At 45.5% G+C, this 20,711-nt stretch overlaps 1 protein-coding gene and 1 long non-coding RNA gene across 5 annotated transcripts in view; one reads left to right on the top strand and one right to left on the bottom strand.

The window, feature by feature from the left end:
- Positions 1-6,311: 6,311 nt before the first annotated feature.
- LOC123653182 lies at positions 6,312-11,387 on the bottom strand. 2 transcript variants are annotated; one of them, XR_006742831.1, is made up of 4 exons: positions 10,969-11,387; positions 9,791-10,858; positions 9,214-9,468; positions 6,312-6,427 (listed from the first exon to the last, which is right to left on the bottom strand). It is a non-coding gene; the product is annotated as an uncharacterized LOC123653182 (long non-coding RNA). The 2 variants fall into 2 exon arrangements; XR_006742832.1 differs by lacking the exon at positions 6,312-6,427 and having other exon boundaries at positions 9,021-9,468.
- Positions 11,388-11,957: 570 nt separating this feature from the next.
- SLC38A1 (solute carrier family 38 member 1) overlaps positions 11,958-20,711 on the top strand; it is a 63,364-nt gene continuing 54,610 nt past the window's right edge. For 2 of the 3 annotated variants that reach the window (XM_036456538.2, XM_036456537.2), the window contains exon 1: positions 11,958-12,203. The gene's annotated coding sequence lies outside the window, so the exon portion shown is untranslated. Of the gene's footprint in view, positions 12,204-12,308; positions 12,568-20,711 lie in introns of those variants that run through there. The other variant, XM_036456539.2, reaches the window with a different exon arrangement.

Below are 20,711 nucleotides of genomic sequence, written 5' to 3'. Positions count from 1 at the left end.
GCATCTAACTTGCAATTTTAGGTTCTTCATTAAAATCAACAAACAATTCAGGAATGCCCCTCTTACTGCACATTTTCACTCCCCTAAAACCACATTCTTTCATTTGCCTCCATTAGAAAAACTGGTTGCCAGTTCTTGACAACATAACCCCCTTTTATCTCCAGAAATCCATCTCAGGGTACATCCTCTGTTTCTGGTGCCAGCTTGACATGCACTGAGATAACTTGGTGAAGGATATCAAAGAAATTAATTGGATAACTATTCCAGTTACTCTGACACTTGTAAAGGAGCAAATGGTAAAACCAACACCCTAATAATTAATGGGACTGATAAGCTCGGTGAATCTTCATGACTGCAACTCATGTCTTTTTAATCCCCCACAACTAGTAAAGTGCCTGGTAAGCACTCAGTAAATTTTCATTAAACCACTGAGTGATAGAGTTATGCTCACATGCAGGAATGATTTCTGATTGTTTTGTCCCATTCTATCCCTCATATGTATAGCACATGATAGAAACAGTTATTGGGAGCAGACAGATCTAAGTTTGAAATCCAGCCTGTGAAACCTTGACTAAGTCACATCTCTCTGCCCTTCATATCCTCCCTCTGAAATTTTAGGATAATAGTATCTGTCTCAAAGATTGTTGTGAAGCCGAAACAGGCAACATGCAAACACATGACCCAGAGATGGGCATAAAGAGGTATTCAGTCATTTTTCTTCTGTCCCCCTCCCCTGTAATCTTCCTCAGCAGGCACACCTCCGATGCTCCCCATTCTCCCCTCTACCTCTGCCTGCTTTGTCTCCTCATCCCTTAACCTCACATCATAAAGGTGAGAACATTTAGCTACTTTTATTTATATGGATAGGTTACTATGAACTCTTCCCTGTTCAAGAATGTATGGTGACCTTGGTCTCTTGTTACCTCCCCCGTCTCCCCCCCCCCCACACACCCCCCCCTGCCCAACTTCTTTTAATTGTGCTGCTTCACTAAAGAAGGGAATGGAAAGCAAAGGAAATGAGATTCAAATTCTTCCATTCTAGTTTTTCATGTTCAGGAGTCAGAGAAGTCAGGACAAAGAGAACCCTGGAATCTTTTCTATTTATCTGTCTTTATGACATGAGAACACTAGGTTGTGTGTGTATAGAAAGAATCTTCTTAAAAATTTCTTGCATTTACATGTATATTTACTTTTATTGAGTATTCAGTGCTATATGATGCGGAAATTATAAGGGGTACTTGAAGTACATACGACAAGAACACCGAGGGACAGTCCATGTCCCCTAGGACTGCTGTGAGAATTGCTGCTGGCAGATGCTCTTACTCCTCTTCCCTCTTATGGAGTGTCTCAGGCCCAGAAAGTTGATCTGCCAAAGGCCATACTCTCCTCCCATAGCAGGCAGCATCCAATATGGGGGTAAAGTATCTGCCCCCTCAGCCTTACTCAAGACAGCTCCAAAGGGCCTCACAGGCTTGGAACTCCCAGTGGGGTTGGCCAAGGCCTTCACTGAGACTATGTCATAGCCCAGCTTCGCTCTCTTTCCTGGTAGAGCTTCTCTTTCTCCCTTCCTCAAGTGTGGGTTCCAACAGCACTCCCTCATAAACTTTCTGCCCATTAAGCTCAGTCTCAGGCTGTTTCCCAGAGAACCCCATTTGTGACAGATACCTGATTGGTTGCTTTTCTAAAGCAACTTTGACCAAGATTCTCTTTTCACTCAGCATGAGTTGTGTCTTTTATTTTTATTTTATAGAATAAGAATGTCAACAACTATATTGTGAATAGTTAACACATACGCACACAGGCATTTTTATTTTTGCTTTCTTAATGTAGAAATGTCATTTACCTAAAAGTGACTGCCTTGGCTGAGAATGGTTAGCATGATACATTTTTTTATTTTTTAAAAAGGATTTCATGTGCAGTTAATTTTGTGTAAATTAATTTAGGAAAAATTGCTATCTTCCAACTGAATAGTATATTTTTCAATGTATTCAGATCTTCACTTACATATTAGCCACTTTTTATATTTTAAAAATTGTGGAGCCCTAGCTGGTTTGGCTCAGAGGATAGAGTGTTGGCCTGCAGACTGAAGGCTCCCAGGCTTGATTCCGGTTAAGGGCATGTACCTTGGTTGCAGGCTTCTCTCCAATGAGGGCCCTTCCTCTGGGTGCGTGCAGGAGGCAAACAATCGATGTGTTTCTCTCACATCGATGTTCCTCTCTGTCTTTCCCTCTCTCTTTCACTCTCTCTAAAAATCAATAGAAAATCCTTTGGTGAAGGCAATAAAAAATATGAAAAGAGAGCCTACACATTTTTTGTCAAGGGAATTCTTAGATATTTGGTGTTTCTGTTGTAAATGTTTTATGCATGTGTTTAAGTTGATTTACAAGTATAAAAAAAAAACAAACCTCTAATTCTAGTGTTTTTGTTTTATTTGTTTAGTAATGATCCAAAAATTCACCTGGAGTAATAAACAGATACAGTAACTAAGAAAAATACCAATAGACTTGTGCCCTAGTAGATATTAAAACACACAAGAAGGGTCTAAGTAATAGATTACAAAAGCATGGAAAGATCAGTGGACAGAATAGTTAGATCATTAGTAGAACCTTATCTCTATCATAAAAACCCTGTGGTCGTGATACCATCACGGTGGAATGACCAAAGACTGGTCACCAAGAGGCTAAGTGCACCGGCGCTGGTGGGGACTTGAAGCCTGTGTGGGTGGGCGGGGCTGTGAGCACAGCAAGGCCATATAAGGGGGCAGGGCCATGCAATTTCACGGGCTGGGCTTCTATTGGGTCGGCAAGTAAGTAATTGCGGGTTTCACACATATATGGCTTCAGTTGAATTTTTAGGTTTGCAGACGTAGTAAAAATGTAAAACACATTTTGTTATTTGATAGTTGGCTATTCAGCTGTTAATCAGTAAAAAAAGTTTTTTGATCTGTTTTGTAGTTTTCGTTTGGCGTTCGTTGAAAAATGGAAAATCAAAAGGAACATTTTCGTCATATTTTGATTTTTTATTTCCACAAAGGGAAAAACGCATCGCAAGCTCATAAAAAGTTATGTGCTGTTTATGGTGACGAAGCCTTAAAAGAACGGCAGTGTCAAAATTGGTTTGCCAAATTTCGTTCTGGTGATTTTTCACTCAAAGATGAAAAATGCTCTGGTTGTCCAGTTGAAGTTGATGACGCCCTAATCAAAGCAATAATCAATTCGGACTGTCACAGTACAACACGTGAGATTGCAGAGAAGCTTCATGTATCACATACATGCATTGAAAATCACTTAAAACAACTTGGCTATGTTCAAAAACTCGATACATGGGTTCCTCACGAACTGAAAGAATCACAGTTAACGCAACGCATTAGCAGCTGCGATTTGCTAAAGAAACGTAATGAAAATGATCCATTTTTAAAACGACTGATAACTGGGGATGAAAAATGGGTTGTTTACAACAATATCAAGCGGAAAAGATCGTGGAGCAGGCCAGGTGAACCAACTCAAACAACATCAAAAGCTGATATTCATCAAAAGAAGGTTTTGTTATCAGTTTGGTGGGATTACAAAGGAATTGTCTACTTTGAACTCTTACCACCCAACCGAACGATCAATTCTGATGTCTACATTGAACAACTAATAAAATTAAACAATGCAGTTGAAGAAAAGCGGCCCAAATTGACAAATCGAAAAGGTGTTGTATTCCATCGTGACAATGCAAGGCCACACACATCTTTGGTCACTCGGCAAAAATTAATGGAGCTTGGTTGGGATGTTTTGCCACATCCACCATATAGTCCTGACCTTGCACCATCTGATTACTTTTTGTTTCGATCTTTACAAAACTCCTTGAATGGTAAAAATTTCAATAATGATGATGATGTCAAATCGTACCTGATTCAGTTTTTTGCTAATAAAAACCAGAAGTTTTTTGAACGTGGGATTATGATGCTGCCTGAAAGATGGCAAAAGGTCATTGATCAAAATGGGCAATACATTACAGAATAAAGTTATTTAGTTCCATGAAAAAATTGTCTTTGATTTTCTTTAAAAAATCCGCAATTACTTACCTGCCGACCCAATAGTATATATATATTTTTCCTATATAATAGAAGTGTAATATGCAAATCGACTGAACAGTGGAACTATATATCCGTGGGGTTTTGGGCCCACAAGCAGGAGGCACCAGGCCAGGCAAGTTACATGCCAGTGGGCAGAGGGAGAAGATGGCGATGGGGGGAGCGAGATTGGGAGGAGGGGCTGGTCACTCGCCAGCTAGCACTGTGCCCTGATCAGCCTGCCCAGTCACCTCCTACAGAGGGAGTACTGGTGGCAGCAGTGGTGGGGTGATAAGGGGTGGGACCGGCCACTCACTGGCCAGCTCTGTCCCCAAATTGACCTGCCTGAGTTGCATCCCACAGAAGGAGGCCAGACTGCAGTTTAGGAGCTGGCCTAAGCTGTCAGTTGGACATCCCCTACGGGCTCCTGGACTGTGAGAGGGTGCAGACCAGACTGAGGGACTCCCCTCCTCCCCCAGCCTCCGCCCAGTGCATGAATTTTTGTGACTCAGACCTCTAGTATAGTATATATTTAAATGTAATAACATTGGATAAAGGAGACACCACAATTAAGGAGGAATTTTAACGATGGGCACTTAAATACGATATAACTGACTAGTGATTTGAACAAATCAATTTAAATTCTTAACTCTCACTAGATGGATCGAAGAATTAAATGGGCCCTGGCAGAGTACCTCAGTTAGTTAGAGTGTCATCTCCATAGCCAAGGTTGTGGGATTCAACCCCTTGGTCAGGGAACATACAGGACTCAACCAGTGGGTGCATGAATGGGTGGAACAACAAATCAATGTTCCTCTTTCTCTGTCTCTAAAATCAATCAATTAAAAAAAAAACATTTAAAGAATAAAAGAGAATTCCTTTTTGCTGTGGCTGTTTAACTCTTAATATCAAAATATTGTCATCTGGCAGGTGTGAATCAAGGTGTGAATCATCCTATATACCAAAGGATGGTGGGCTCCATTCTCCGTCAGGGCACATACACAGGTTTCAGGTTCAACACCCGGTCGATGTATATACAGGAGGCAACTGATTGGTGTTTCTTATTCACAACAATGTTTCTCTCTCTCTCTCTCTCTCTCTCTCTCTCTCTCTCTCTCTCTCTCTCTTTCTCTCTCTCTCTACCTTCCTCTCTCTCTCTCTCTTCAATAATAAATATATATATATATTTTAAATATATTTTATTGATTTTGTACAGAGAGGAAGGGAGATAGAAAGTTAGAAACATCGATGAGAGAGAGTCATCGATCAGCTGCCTCTTGCACACCCCCTAATGGGGATATGCCTGCAACCAAGGTACATGCCCTTGACCGGAATCGAACCCGGGACCCTTCAGTCCCCAAGCCAACGCTCTATCCATTGAGCCAAACCGGTCTTGGCAATAAAATATAGTTTTAAACAAAAAATAATAATAATTAAATGGGGGGGGGGGGAACCTAAGCCATAAGAAACTAAGGCCAAATCCTGGTGGGTATTATATCTGTATGATAAATTAATTTGTAAGTCTAAAAAAAACCCCAATTTTTTTTCCAAAAAAATTTATGAATATAAAAATAGAAGACAAACCAAAAAAATAAATCAAGAAAAAATAGCTATAATTATGATTTTTGAAACACCACCTGTCTCCTCATTCCCACAGTGAGAGGAAGTGGAATAGAGGCGAGAGCTTGATAGCTGCTCCAGTATGGGGTTAGTTTAATAAAATACTTTGTGCCTATCAACTTGTGCTTTGAACATTCATTGCCCAGAGCTCATTTCTGCAAAGTGTGCAAACTATTAACAGATACCATTTGTTGAGCACCTATTATGTGCTAGTATTCTGTAGACACGGAGCCGCTTGATCATCAGATGGGTATCATTACCCAATGTGGCAACCAGCTAGGAAGATACACACACAGTTGAGCTGCATAATGATGTATAAATTAATGTCAGGTAAATTAGACATTAAGCGTCAGGACTGATCCCTGGCCCTGGCTCTTAGTTTGGCTTGGATGAATAAGATTGTATTGTCGACGAGTTATAATACCTAACGAACCTTATTCCCCACTCTCCCAAGAGATAAAATATAAGTGACCCTACAAAACTGATCGGACCAAAATCAGAGACAATCGGCACATTTAAAGAGGCCCGTGCTAGGATTTTAATTTAAATTCGGTTTATTATCCATGGGAGCCAGAGCCAATTACAAATCTGGTGAGGTGGAATGTTCACCAGGAAGCTGGAAAGAGGTGCCAGTAGGTCCTTCCACAGAGCTACCAAGGGGGTTAGGACCCAGTGCCATGTATCTGCAGAAAGATGACCAAATTCCTTTTTGCTGTGGCTGTTTAACTCCTCATATCAAAATATTGTCATCTGTGGGTGAGATCCAAGGAACATGGTAAAAAAAAAAAAAAAAAAAAAAAAAAAAAAAAAAAAAAAAAAAAAAAAAAAAAAGTTACTCAGACAAGGAAATGCCAAAAGAGAACCCAATAATTTGGAAGACCATTTGTTGTTTCAGGGTAGACCCTATCAATAGAAATAGAAGGCTAACTTCAAAATAAATAACTTACTTCCTAACAAGGTAAGATTTGTTCATGGATGGTTTTATTGCTTCTGTTACAAGTTTTTTCTACTTATTCAGAAGATAGTTTTGATCCTATTATGGAAACTCATACACAAGAGGTCTGCTAGTATCAGACCAGATTATTTGGAAAGCTTTGAAAACCACAACACTTATTCTTTTTTTCCGTTAGAGCGCTGCTGGAGGCAATGCTTCAGCTTGCCCTACTGGGTAACTCAGGCAGGGAGCCAGTGCAAGCCCGGTGACTACAGCGTGAAGCTGGGTTGGCAGCAGGTGTGGCTGAAGCGTAGGCTGCATCCTCTTTGGGATGTGATTGGTCTTTGTTCACAAAGCTGTCCCTCCTTCCTGGAACCACACAAGGGCCTATGGGACTCCTGGAAACTTCCGGGTGATCTGAGGTGATTCAATTCTCCTTTTACAGTACCAATTCCTTCTCCAGCCTTACTTTCAGAGCAGAGACAGAATTTTTATTTTTTGCCGAAACCGGTTTGGCTCAGTGGATAGAGTGTCGGCCTTCGGACTGAAGGGTCCGGGGTTCAATTCCAGTTAAGGGCATGTACCTTGGTTGTGGGCATATCCCCAGTAGGGAGTGTGCAAGAGGCAGCTGATCAATGACTCTCTCTCATCGATGTTTCTAGCTCTCTGTCTCTATCCCTTCTGCTCTGTACAAAATCAATAAAATATATATTTTTTTTAAAAAAGAATTTTTATTTTCTCAGTTCCACAGGGCAGGTTACAATACAACCTGTTAATGTGTCCCGACTATCTCAGTACCATTTTGGGTACATTCAATCTATCAACAGCGCCCTTGGAGCTCACAAACCTATTAAAGAGTAATTCCCTGGACTCTATAAACACAGGGCAGTGGTTCACATCTGAAGGCAGAGTGGTCTGGGACCTGTCCCACCTCCTAGCCTTCCAAAGGAGGAGAACATTTTATTTTTCAATTACAGATTGCATTCAATATTATTTTGTATCAGTTTCATGTGTACAGCATAGTGGTTGGGCAATCATATAGTTCACAAAGTAATCTCCCTATTATCCAGGTACCCGCCTGGCATCACACACTGTTACCACAATATTATTGACTATATTCCCTATGCTGTACTTTACATCCCCGTGACTACATTGTAATTACCAATTTGTACTTAATCCCTTCACCTCTTTCACCCAGCGTCGGGGAACAGATTAGAGTCAGGCATAGGGAATCAGCTTTGGAGTCAGCTCTGGATTCAAGCCCTAGAGGTGCCAATTAGAACTGTGTGAACTTGGGCTATGTTCCTTAATCTCCGAATCAGGGATTAGAATGGTCTGCACTTCTTAGGAATGCTGTGAGGATTAAATGGACAGACCATCTGCCACTGGTATGTCCTTCTTTGAGAAGTGTCTATTCAAGTCTTTTGCCCATTTTTAATTGGATTGTTTTTGGGGTATTTTGGTGTTGAGTTTTATAAATTCTTTATAACTTTTGGATATTAACCGTTTATCAGATGTATCAGTAAATATGTTCTCTCATTAAGTAGGTTGTCTTTTGTTGATGGTTTCCTTTGCTGTGCAAAAACTTCGTAGTTTGATGTAGTTTTATTTTTCTTTTGTTTCCCTTTCCCAAGGAGATACATCAGATAAAAGAAAATGTTGCCGTGATCAACATTCTACTGCCTATGTTTTCTTCTAGAACTTTTATGATTTTGAATCTAACATTTTTTTAAATATATATTTTATTGATTTTTCACAGAGAGGAAGAGAGAGGGATAGAGAGTTAGAAACATCGATGAGAGAGAATCATCGATTAGCTGCCTCTTGCACACCCCCTACTGGGGATGTGCCTGCAACCAAGGTACTTGCCCTTGCCCGGAATCAAACCTGGGACCTTTCAGTCCGCAGGCTGACGCTCTATCCACTGAGCCAAATTGGTCCCGGCTTGAATCTAACATTTAAGTCTTTAGTCAATTTTGAGTTTATTTTTTGTGTATGGTTTAGTCCTCCCCCATTTTTTTAAAAATACATTTTATTGAATAATTGATTGACAGAGAGGAAGGAAGAGAGATAGAGTTAGAAACAACGATGAGTCATCGATCAGCTGCCTCCTGCACACCCCCCACTGGGGATATGCCCGCAACCAAGGTACATGCCCCCGACCGGAATCGAACCCGGGACCCTTCAGTCCCCAAGCCGACCTGACGCACTATCCATTGAGCCAAACCGGTCCCGGAAGTCCTCCCCCATTTTTGCATGTATCTGTCCAACTTTCCCAACACCATTTATTAATTAGTCCATCTTTACCCCATTGCGGGTTCTTGTCTCCTTGGTCAAATATTAATTGACCATAAAGGCATAGTGAACACACACACACACAATATACAGATGATGTATTATTGAATTGTCCACCTTAAATGTGTATAATTTTATTAGCCAATGTAACCCCAATAAATTCAATAAAAAACAAATAGGAAACTATCTGGAAAGTGCTTATTCTATTACCCATCTCTCAATAAGCACAAAGTGGACAGTTTTCATCGTGGCATTCTTTTCCCCATTTGAGACCAAAGCAATTGGATTTAAGAGCTGAGCTACTTACTCTGAAAAGAAGTTTCACCTACAAGTAATCAAGGAGAAAAATGCACGTGAAAGTTGTAGAGAGCACCTGGGAAGGCACATGAGCATTTCTTTAATTATTGTCAGCTGAATCCAGTGGCCACATCCTGGAAACACACCTTGCCAGAGGCAGGTGTGTCGTCAGCTTGACCTTCAGCTCAGGCTCCAGTCCAGGGGATGCGTTTCATTCTCTAAATCCAGCCGAGCACCAGGAACAAAAGTGATTATCCGGGCCCACCTAGAAGTGAAGATTACAAAGAAGCCACAAGAATGCACATAATCTCCTTTGTCTTGGGCTTTAGTAAAACTTCCTGGTTTTTGCTGTACAAAATAAATGAGCTGTCGCGGCTCTGGGTCACTGTCTCTCCATCAGAGGACAGCTGTCCCACGGGTCTCAGCTTTTTCCTTCTATCTCTGTTTCTGTTTCTTGCTTTCATTTTCTCAATCCCCAGCAGCCCCTACTCAGGAACCAGACCACTCTCTAGTCACGCTGGACTCAGAGAAGAGAGAGATATTTATAGGAAGTTACTTGCCGGAAACACTGCCTCTTCCCTCCTTACCTGATTCTCCACATAGTGACAGATCTTCATTTCAGCCTCCAGGCTGACGTGTACACTGCAGTTACAGGTTGTCAACTAAATGGGGGTGGAGATCCTTGTAAATTCTAGGCCCAAGAATGTCTATTGATAGATGCAGATGGTTATAGCATCGTGGTTAAGGCTAAGCACGGACTTTTTGAACTGAAACCTGAACAGGAATCACTCCCCTCACTTCCCCTTTCACCACTTAGTCTTAAGTGATATGGCCAATTTAGCCACTTAGAACTTGCTTTCTTGTTTATACAAAGAGGATAGTACTTAATTGAGTGGTTACAAGGATTAAATGAGAGAATATTTATATCTAACGTGCTTAGCTGGCAAAGAGTAGAAGCTCAATTCATCACTATTGAATCCAATTCAAAAAATGCCAGGTAACTGCGGTTTTTTTGTGCTCTGAAACTAGCAAGTAAGTAAAAACTATAATCAAAAGATAGTTTTGTGGGTTTTTTTTGCAAACCAACATTAGTGAATATACATTCTGCTTAATAAGGTGAACATTTCAACAGGCTTATGGACCTGTGCCCATAGTTTACCTACTTTGCCTATTCAGACTTCCTAGTTTTTTCATAAGAATTATGGTGCCATTCAGGCAAGATGCATACTACTTAAAATGAGTAATTTTATACTAAATGAGCTGCTTGTAGGACGGAAATGGGAGACGGGGAGAATCAACTTCTTGATAACCTGTAGAATATTACTATGATGTGGGTCCTATTAACCTCCCCCCCCCCTTTTTTTTTTTTAACAAAGTGGGGAAACAGGATAAGGACAAAAGTGGGTGAAAAAAGCAATAACTGTCAGACAGAATTTGATGGCAGGTCTGTCTAAGATAGGCTGTCCATCATTTTACCCCCTCTGTTGGCAATGACTGTTCAGTTTCTCAGGTTTATTCAAAAGTATTCCTCCTAAATGGGGTTCTCAGGAAGCCGTTGTTGAACTAAAGAAGATAATTTACTGCCATTCCACGGCAACAGGATTTTAGTTATGAGGGTTGTGAAATTTGGCTGTCTTCTCGCTTTTCCAGTGGTGCTAAAAAAATAAAATAAAACAAAAAATAAAAATAAAAAAGCATTAGCCACTCCATTACAGACTACTGTCTGCCCGCCTGAAACACCCAGGTGGATTAATTTATGATTCACCTTCCCTTTCCTGTTTTGATGGAACAGGGAGACTGAACCATTCCTGTCAATAAAAAGCTCTATGATGACAGCCTAATTGGTGGCTGACGCGCAGGTGGGATTTCCTGTCGCCATTTTACGGAAACAAAAACTCCCCTGCCAGGAAGGGCCCAGTCAATGAAAAGGTGCTTAAACAAAGAGGAAGCAAAGGGGAACCGGCCCGGTGGTCCAGTCTCCGCCATCCTGCTCCCTGGCTCTCACCGCCCCGCGGATGGGAAGCGCCTCTGCCCAGGTCCCTCCGGCGCGTCCAGCGCGGGGCAGCGTCACGTGGGCGGCCAGGCGGGGGCTCGCGCCCCTGCGCGCCCAGGCAGGTGCGCGCTGCAAGCTCAGCAAACCCTTTTATTTTTTTTCCGGTCTAGTCACACACAGTCCCCAAAGCGAAGCTTCAAAGCTCCGATCTCCGAGGGGTGCCGCGGCCCACGCTGCAGGTCCCGGAAGAGGGCAGGCCCCTCCCACTGCGGGCTAGAGACAAAGGCTTTCCCAAGGTGCCCCGCTGCCCGGACCCATCGCCCCTCTTCGCGCCCACCGAGGCGGGCTCGGTGCGGTCCCCGGAGCCATCGCACCGCTGCAGAGCCGTCCGCAGCTCCGGGGCTGTCCGCCGCCCGCGGCTGTCCTCCCCTCGGCGCCCTTCCCACAATGCAACTCCATCCCTGCGGCCCGGTGGCCGGACTCCCGCGGACCCCAAAGGGCGCCCTCCTCTCCTCCTCCCGCGCCCACCTGGCCTCCCCACTCTCATACCCAAGGGTTCCACCCAGTCTCCGCAGCCACCGCCACCGCCACCGCCCGGTTGTGGACCGGCTGCCGGGCTCCAGGGGGGCGTGGGGCAGGTGTCCAGCCTGCGCGCAGCCCCTGCTCCCTCGGCTTGCGTCGATGCGCCGGGCCTAGGCGCACCCCGCCACCCCATCCCTCACCCCTTTCCCGATGCTCCCTCTCCGCCCGCCGCGGCCGCCGCATCCTCCGCGAGCGGCGGGAGGGAGGCGTCGGGTTCGGCCACCAGCAGACACCCTGCTCCCCGGTGCTCCGCTCTGGCTAAGGAGCGGGCGCGCGGGAGGGGAGGTGGCGGCGCGCCGGGCCGGGCGGATCGGCTTAACTTTCCACGTTCCACCCCTTCCCCGGCCGTGGGGGAGCGCGGGCGCCGCGGCTCCGGGTAAGAGGATGACGGCGATAGGAGACCCTGCGCTCCCGAGCGTGTCGCAGTGAGTGCGGGGCGGGCGGGCGGGCAGTGAGTGTGTGTGAGTGAGTGTAGGGGGGGCGGGAAGGAGGGGGAGGCTCTGATGCAATCCGCCCCTAAAGGAGGAGGGGAGCTGGGGGAGCGCGGGCTGAGGCGGCCTCGCTGCTGGCTGAAGGTCGCCGGGAACCGCCGCCCTTCACCTTCTTCCTCGGAAACCTGCCAGACCTCCCCGCCCGGCCCTCGTGGACAGAGGCCCCGTTTCCCCGGCTGGGGCGGCTAGACCCCGGCACAAAGGACATCACCCCGCCGCCGGGGAGGACATCCGGAAGGGAGGAGGACACCTTGACGTCTTACCCCTGTGCGACACTTTGTCCCTTTTTTTGCCCAAGGTAGGGTCATTTTTCCTGGCTCCAGAGAGAGGGAGCCCAGGGAAGGGATGTTGGAGAGAGAGGTGCGGGGAGGAGGCGGGAACAGAGAGGTCCTCCGTGCGGGGCCAGGGAGGAAGGGGTGCGCGGTTGTGCCGGATGCATTTGGGTGTGTGGTGGTTTTTTTGTTTTTTGTTTTTTTGCTTTTGGAAAAGGAAAAGTCCGGGTCTCCTGTTGTTCCCCCATGCACGTGGCAGCGGGAGGAGGCCCGGAGGTTCCTGCTTTCACCTTTCCCTGGCGGCTGCTTACTTTTTTTTTGGTTCCGTTTTCAAGGCGGGAGCACATGGCACCCGACCTGGTTCAGTTACCCGAGGCCGGGGACCTCTCGGATCTGCTGGGAGAGCACTGCCGATGTGAGGAGCGTTTGCATCCCGGGCACCTGCGCAGGGGGAGCGTGTGGGATGCCCTGAGGGTGTGCGTGCGGCCGGCGGGGTTCCCAGGGCTGGCCCCGGGTCCCATGTGCCGCCCTGGCTCCAGCTCTGCGGGTCTGGGTAACGGAGAGGAGCAGGAGGATGCCTGGGGGAGATCACAAGGATGCTAGCTAACACTGACCACTGTCCTTGCCCTCCCTGAAGAGGTTCTTTCCAAAATCAAGGAGGGGATGGGGGAGGAGAAAAGTGCTGTTCTGGGAGTCAGGGTCGCTGGAGCTGACGAACAAAAGGCCGCCGCTTGCGCGTGGCCTGGGTCCGGAGTGTCTCTCTTCCCCTCCGGATCCCTGCCCCGTCCCTAAAAATGTTGCCACAAAAGGCCTTTAACCTGGCCGCGGGGCCGGGAGGCAGGCGCTCCGCTGCCCTAGCGTGCGTCCCGCCCTCCCCATCCTTATTCTATCAGATTGTCGGGCTCCTCAGCTCCCACTGGGACCCCACACCATCCGGGGCTGCCTGGGCGCTGCTCCCCTGCGGAGTCTCCCGCCCCTGGGTTCTGGCAGGACTGTAGTCAGAGAAGGTGGAAGTGCATATGGCGGCGGCAAAAAGAATTTCGCGGTTAACAGCGTCCGGGCGTTTCTGGTGCCTTTTACAGGCTGCCTTGAGCTGGGGAGGGTGGTGCTACCGTCGCGAGTCCTTTGTGTCTCGCTCTGCTGCGGCACAGACCCAGTTTTCATCGTACCTATGGGTTTGACATCTCTGCGGCGGGTTAAAAAAAATTTTTTTTTAATATAAGGGGGAGGAGAGACTGCATCTACGGTTTGCAGACTACAGGGCCCAGCAAGGCTGTAATTTGTCACCTTGGTGGAAGGAATTGTGCAGTAACTCGTGCTTGTTCTGACGTCAGAAAGACAACGGAAAGAAAACCTGAGCTAGGTGGCTGGCTGCCCTCATTGTTACCGAACGTCTCACGCAGGGCTGAGACCCTTCAAATCTATGTGAAGCAGTCTGTCCCTTGTGGGCCCCCCTGGATTTTGGTTCAACCCCAGCCTCAAAGGGCTTTGCTCTTGTCACTTCAGTTCTCAGTGTGTCCCTTAGCCATCTGGAAACCCACCTAGTTTGGTTGGAGGTCATAACCTTGATGAGGTTTATTACCTTTAAAAACACACGCTACATATTCAATTGATACTTGCGGGGGTGGGGGGAAGAGGGTGGGCTGGGCTTGTTTTGTGGTTGGCAGCAACTAATAAGACTCAGTTCCTGTGAGGCTTCTGTTCTGGGGCAGGAAGGAGATAGGCAATATGTGCGTGTATAAACTACTTTCAGATATGTGGAAGTGCACTGGAGAAGTAAAACAGGGTCACGTGGTAGGGAGGGTGCTCACGGTAGATGACCCTCCTCCGATCCTCAAGGAGTGCCTGTGTGAGAGGGTGACATTTGTCCTGAGACTCAGAGGCCTGGCATCTTAGTCTATTGCTAGTCCTGTCTTTTCCTCACTCTGGATGCTACTTGAGGCCAATCTTTTTTTTTTTTTTTTTTAAATACATTTTATTGATTTTTTTACAGAGAGGAAGAGAGAGGGATAGAGAGTTAGAAACATCGATGAGAGAGAATCATCAATCAGCTGCCTCTTGCACACCCCCTACTGGGGACGTGCCCACAACCAAGGTACATGCCCTTGACCGGAATCGAACCCAGGACCTTTTAGTCCACAGGCCGACGCTCTATCCACTGAGCCAAACCGGTTTTGGCCCTAAACCAATCTTACTCATCATTGTTCCTGTAATGACTAGCAGAGTAGCTGCTTAATAAAATGCCCGTTGGATTGAGATCTTGGCCAGTCTTCATCTCATGCACCTCTTTATGCTAGTGTTGATCACCCATTCTTTTCTACGTCTCATTGTTGGTTTTCCTTTTCCTAGGTTGAAACATTAATCTTTTTCTAGTCTGCTTCTCTCGTTCTCTCTTTTCCTCTCTTCACTTTTGAGCAGCCGCCAGGCCCTTGCAAATGCCCCTCAAACCTGTTTTCTCATCCCCAGTCCCAATGTCCAAGTTCAAGTTCTCTGTCACCTGACCTAGACATGGCGATTCAAGTAGGGTGTTGGGATACAAGAATCATGAAAAAGACATGGAGGTGCCCTGAAGAGACCAGGAAATCCTTCCTCCAGGGAGGAAGATGGAAGCACAACACGTGGTTAAAAAATAAAGTGGCTAATTAATGAGGTATAACAGCTTTCTAGTTGGTCTTCTCCATATCAAGCTCCCTTAATTCAATCTCCACACTTCCAGGAGATCTGTATTTCTAAAACAATTTGCACTTTTTACAGGTAACTTTAATATATTATATATACTTAAAAGTTATAAATACATAAATCAACACACACCACACACACACACACACACACACACACACATATATATATATATATATATATATATATATATATATATATATTGATTTTAGAGAGAAAGGGAGAGATAGAAATATCAATGATGAGAGAGAATCATTGATTGACTGCTTCCTGCAGGCCCCACACTGGAGATTGAGCCCACAACTCAAGCATGTACCTTGACCAGGAATCCAACCACCACCTCCTGGTTCATAGGTCCACGCTCAACCACTGAGCCACACCAGCCAGGCTCAGTTTGCACTTTTTAATGACCTTGCTTCTAAAATCTCCAGTGGGTTCCCATTGCCCACAATTAAAGTATAATTGACCCTCCTCCGAGGCACTCAGGACCCTCCACAATCTGACTTCTCACCTGTCTTCACCTCTTTGTCCCTGTTCACCTTGTACCCTCCCTGCCTCGTTTCCACCTCATTATCAGTTTTGATTCCAGACTGGAATGCCTACTGAAATTCTACATATTTGTGATGGCCTAGTCCAAGTGGTTCTCAACTTTTCTAATGCTGCGATCCTTTAATATAGTTGTGGTGACTCCCAACCATAAAATTATTTTCGTTCTACTTCATAACTGTAATTTTGCTACTGTTATAAATCGTAAGGTAAATATTTGTGTTTTCCGATGGTCTTAGGCGCCCTAAGAAAACACAGATATTTACAGTATGATTCATAACAGTAGCAAAATTACAGTTATGAAGTAGCAACGAAAATAATTTTATGGTTAGGGGTCACCACAACATGAGGAACTGTATTAAAGGGTCGAGGCATTAGAAAGGGGTATTAAAGGTATTGTTTTTTTGATTGTTTAATGAAATAATGATCATAATACTGATGGTGGCAGTAGTGGTACCCATCTTATTAAGGTATCCTGAAGACTTAATTAAGATAATGGATGTGAAGTGCTTGGCATGGTGTTAGCATTCTATATATATTGAATTTAAAGGAAATTTGGGTTTCTCACTTATCACAGGGAGAGGGGAAAGTTGATCAGTCAAGTTCCCCTTACCTCTGATATTCTATGACTCTATAATAATTTAAAAATGCTTTTCAGAAAATAATACCTGAGGGAAACTACCTGAATCCTTTCAGTCTCTGGGAGAAGATGCATCTGTGAAGGGTGGTGTGGGGGTGGGGAAAGCATGTGTGTGGAAGTAAGCACATTCAAAATCACATCATAGATCTCCAAAAAACAGCTTGAAGCACTGACCCTAAACTGAGTCATTGTTATACTTACTTTTGAAATTTAAACACTTTATATTAATTGGTTTTCTAGGGACCACCTATGTGTTAGGAATTTAGTGATTACAAATGCCCCCTAGTTTGGGAAACTGCAGGCACTGGGGTTGCAATCAAGGGACTGTGCCTCAAGTGAAGTTACAATGTGTCTTTGCCAATAATTAACTGGGTACACTTGGGCAATTCATTTTACGTTTTAATGCCTCATTTATCATCTGTCTAAGGCTAATAATAGCATCTGAGCTGCCTCACCCCCAGAATTGTGAAGACACAATGAGAATGCAATCTAGAAAATCCTTGAGCAAGCTAAAGGAACTATAATCATCTGAGGTTAAACACGCTGCTAATGTTTAGAAGATGGGTTTAGATTAGTGACTTTCAACTCGGCCTTCACATTGGTCTTACCTGGGGTCTTTTTAAAGCTTTGAATGCCCAGACTCCATTTCCAGAGATTCAGATTTAGTTGGCCTGGGTTAGAACCAAGACATGAGAATTAAAACACACACACACACACACAACAAACACCAGGGGTAATTCTAATATGCAGTGTTTTGGAGTTAAAAGCAGACAAAACAGAATGAGAAATTACATGAAGACCTCCATATGTTATTTGACAAAAATCTTAGTAATGTGAAATCATGATGACCTTTCCCTCGACTCAACTAAACCAACCAGTTGTTGACATCATGGAGCCACAGCCTCAGGTTACAATTTATAACCTGAATTTCTCCAGGTATAGAAGCCTGTCCAGTGAGCGATACAGCCACAGCAGCATAAAGATTTAATGTGTGGGATCTCAGTTTCCATCTCCTAGGAGTGACAAAGACGATTGGGAAAGAAGGAGACAATGGAAAGCAAAAGGAAAGGGATAGCCTAGGCCCTAGGGCCCAAGGTATTGGGGAGGCGGGGGGGGGGGGGGGGGGGGGGAGAGGGAGGAGGAGAAGGGGAGAGGGAAGGAGGATGGCTCTGAGTGGGAGAGAGACAGGACAGAGTACAGGGAAAAAGTTGTGTTTGCTTTATTGAACTGGTTTTGTTAAGGTTATAAACTGGTGGCTATGGAACCAAATGAAGCCTGTGGGTGTGTTTTGTGTGACCTACCATTTCTTTTAAAATTGTGTGGAATTAGTTGTCAACATTTAACTGGCAGAATTTCATTTAAAATCTGGATCTCTTGCATTTCTTTAAAAAAGAAAAAAAATACCTGGCTTTTTCTCTGGTTGTTTATGCCCGATCTGCTTTGCTCACTTATTTTGCCTGGGCCCTGGCTGCATTTGTTTTTAACCCTGAGTCTAAATCTATAGGTCTTAGTGCACATTAGAATCTTCAGGAGAGCATTTGAAATATCCGTGCTTGGATGCGATCCTTGGTCAATTAAATCAGAAACTGGTGTGTGTTGGAAGGGAGCTTATCACTATTAATATTTTAAATCTTTTTTGTTTTTAACTTTTTAAATTTTATTGAATTCTTTGGAGTGACATTGGTTAATCAAATTATATAGGTTTCAAGTATACAATTTCATAATACACCATCTGTACATTGTAGTGTGTGTTCACCACTCCACGTCTACTTCTGTCACCATTTATCCCCCTTTACCCTCTTCCACCTGCCCCACCCCCTTACCTCTAGGAAACACCATACTGTCTGTCTATGAGGTTTGTTGTTTTGTTTTGTTTTGCTTAACTTTTCGCCCAGCCCTTACAACTCCCTTCTCTTCTAACAGCTGTCCGTCTATTTTCTATATCTGTTCTATTTTATTTATTTTGTTCATTAGATTCCACATATAAGTGAGATGTTACTTGTTTTTCTCTGACTGACTTAATTAACTTAGCATAATACCTGCCAGATTTATACGTGTTGTTGCAAAAGGTAAGGTTTCCTTCTCTCTCTCTTTTTTTTGTTTTGACGAAAAATGTAGTATTCCATTGTCTAAAGGTACCACAGCTTGTTTAATCCACTCATCTCCTGATGGGCACCTGGGCTGCTTCCAAATCCTGGCTATTTTAAAGAATGCTGCAATGAGCATAGGGGTTCATTCTTTTGAATTAATGTTTTGGGTTTCTTTGGATATAGTCCCAGAACTGGGTCATAAGGCAGTTCCATTTTTAATTTTTGAGATAACTTCATACTGTTTTCCACAGTGGCTGCATCCATTTTTATTCCCACCAAAAGTGCACCTGGACAGGGTTCCCTTTTCTCCACATCCTTGCCAACACTTGTTGTTTGTTGATATCTATGCTAATAAAGGGAAATATGCTAATTAGACCGGGTTGACTGGCCATCTTCTGGACATCCGGCTTCCTTCCACACAAAGCCATGGTGGTGGGGGGAAAGGCAGAAGCAGTTAGGGGCAATTAGGCCAGCAGGATAGAGCACTTATGGGCGAGATCAGGCTGGCAGGGGGTTAGGGGCCATCAGGCTCCAGGGGAGGGCAGTTGGGGGCAATCAGGTTGTCAGTGGAGGGCAGTTGGGGGCAAACTGGCCTACAGGGGAGAGCAGTTGGGGATGACCAGTCCTCCAGGGATCGGACCTAAACCAGCAGTCTGATATCCCTCTCACAATCCAGGACCACTGGCTCCTAACCACTCACCTGCCTGTCTGCCTAATGTCCCCAACTGCCCTCCACGGTAGGCTAGTTTGCCCCCAACTGCCCTCCCCTACTGGCCTGATTTCACCCCCAAGTGCCCTCCCCTGCCAGCCAGTTTGCAGTCAGACATCCCCTGAAGGGTCCTGGGTTAGAGAGGGAGCAGGTCAGGCTGAGGGACACTCTCCTGGCCCTCCCTCCGTGCACGAATTTCGTGCACCAGGCCTCTAGTCCTATGTAATGATAGAGGGATATGCTAATTGGTCCAGACACCTTAGCAGTCACAACAGGAGCAGCCCCTGGTGGAAGTGGCCACTGGCAGGGCCTGTGTGGGCCCGCGGCACCACCCAGCCTGGAGGCTGCCCGGCGGGAGATCACGAGCAGGCCCACAGTGTCCCTGCCCTGTGTTGAGGTTGAGTGGCCTCCGGCAGAAGTGACCACCAGCAGAGGCATGTGCAGGCCCATTTGCCACCAGCCTGGAGGCTGCCTGGCCAGGGGGCATAAGCAGGCACACTGTGTTGCCCAGCCTGGAGGCCACCTGACCTGGGAGGGGCTCCTGGCAGAAGTGGCCACCTGTGGAGGCATGCACAGGCCCATGGCACTGCCCAATCCAGAGGCCTCCCGGCTGAAAGAGTCACTAGAGATTTTGGTTAAATTCAATAGTTAAAATCACTATGCTCTGTGAGAGCTGACATCCTCAAACACTCCAGACCCTCAATCGTACAAATTAATAGAAAACAATTGCATAATGCTTTGACCTAATTGTACACACTTTAGTATCATTTAAAAATTACTCTACATCCTTCAAGTAAATTCAGCAGCTGACTGAGAAGAACCAGTGCTGAAGAGCGTGCAGCCCTGGCTCTGCTATCTTGAGTTTGTGGTTTCCAAGGAAACAGCCAGAAGGGATGATAAACCCTCCACAAACAGCTCAGCCAGCACCTATCTAAGCAGCAGCAAGTAGCAGCTTGGTTTAAATGGAGCCGTTTTGGCAGAGAATGACCCTAACCCTACCTGGATCAGGCAGGTTCCTGTGGAGGGCAATCTCTACCCAATACAATGGGGGCCCCAGTTTCGTCCCTGGCGATCTCATTCACCTTAGCTTGGGGCATCAGGGAAGGAAGGGAAAAGGCATCACATGGGCAGCTCTGGCGAGCAAGCAGAAGGAAACCATGTCTGGTAGACACTCCTTGCCACCCCCTTCAAAATGTAAGAAGAATCAAATAAACCAGTGCAAACACCCTCCCCGTCCTGGGAGAGATCTGGGACTGAGGGGCATCCCACTCAGGCATTGGTACCTGTTTCCCACCCCCTCTCACAGGAAGGCGATTCCCTGGAACTGCATCCCTGCCCTCTGGACCTGATCTCACAGGGCCTGACCCCGCCCCCAGCAGATTTGCATATCCCAGACCCTCTGGTGTTTCCAGGCACTGGGCATTCCCACGTCTTTCCTGCCTCCCAGCCACTGACCCTCACTGTCTCCTACCCCAGAAGCACTCTGTCCTCCCCAGCTTTCAGTCT

This window comes from Pipistrellus kuhlii, unplaced genomic scaffold, assembly GCF_014108245.1.
Source record: "Pipistrellus kuhlii isolate mPipKuh1 unplaced genomic scaffold, mPipKuh1.p scaffold_m20_p_3, whole genome shotgun sequence".
In the NCBI taxonomy this organism is placed as follows: Eukaryota; Metazoa; Chordata; class Mammalia; order Chiroptera; family Vespertilionidae; genus Pipistrellus; species Pipistrellus kuhlii.
The sequence above is the reverse complement of the archived record's forward strand: the minus strand, read 5'-3'. Positions and strand labels throughout refer to the sequence as shown.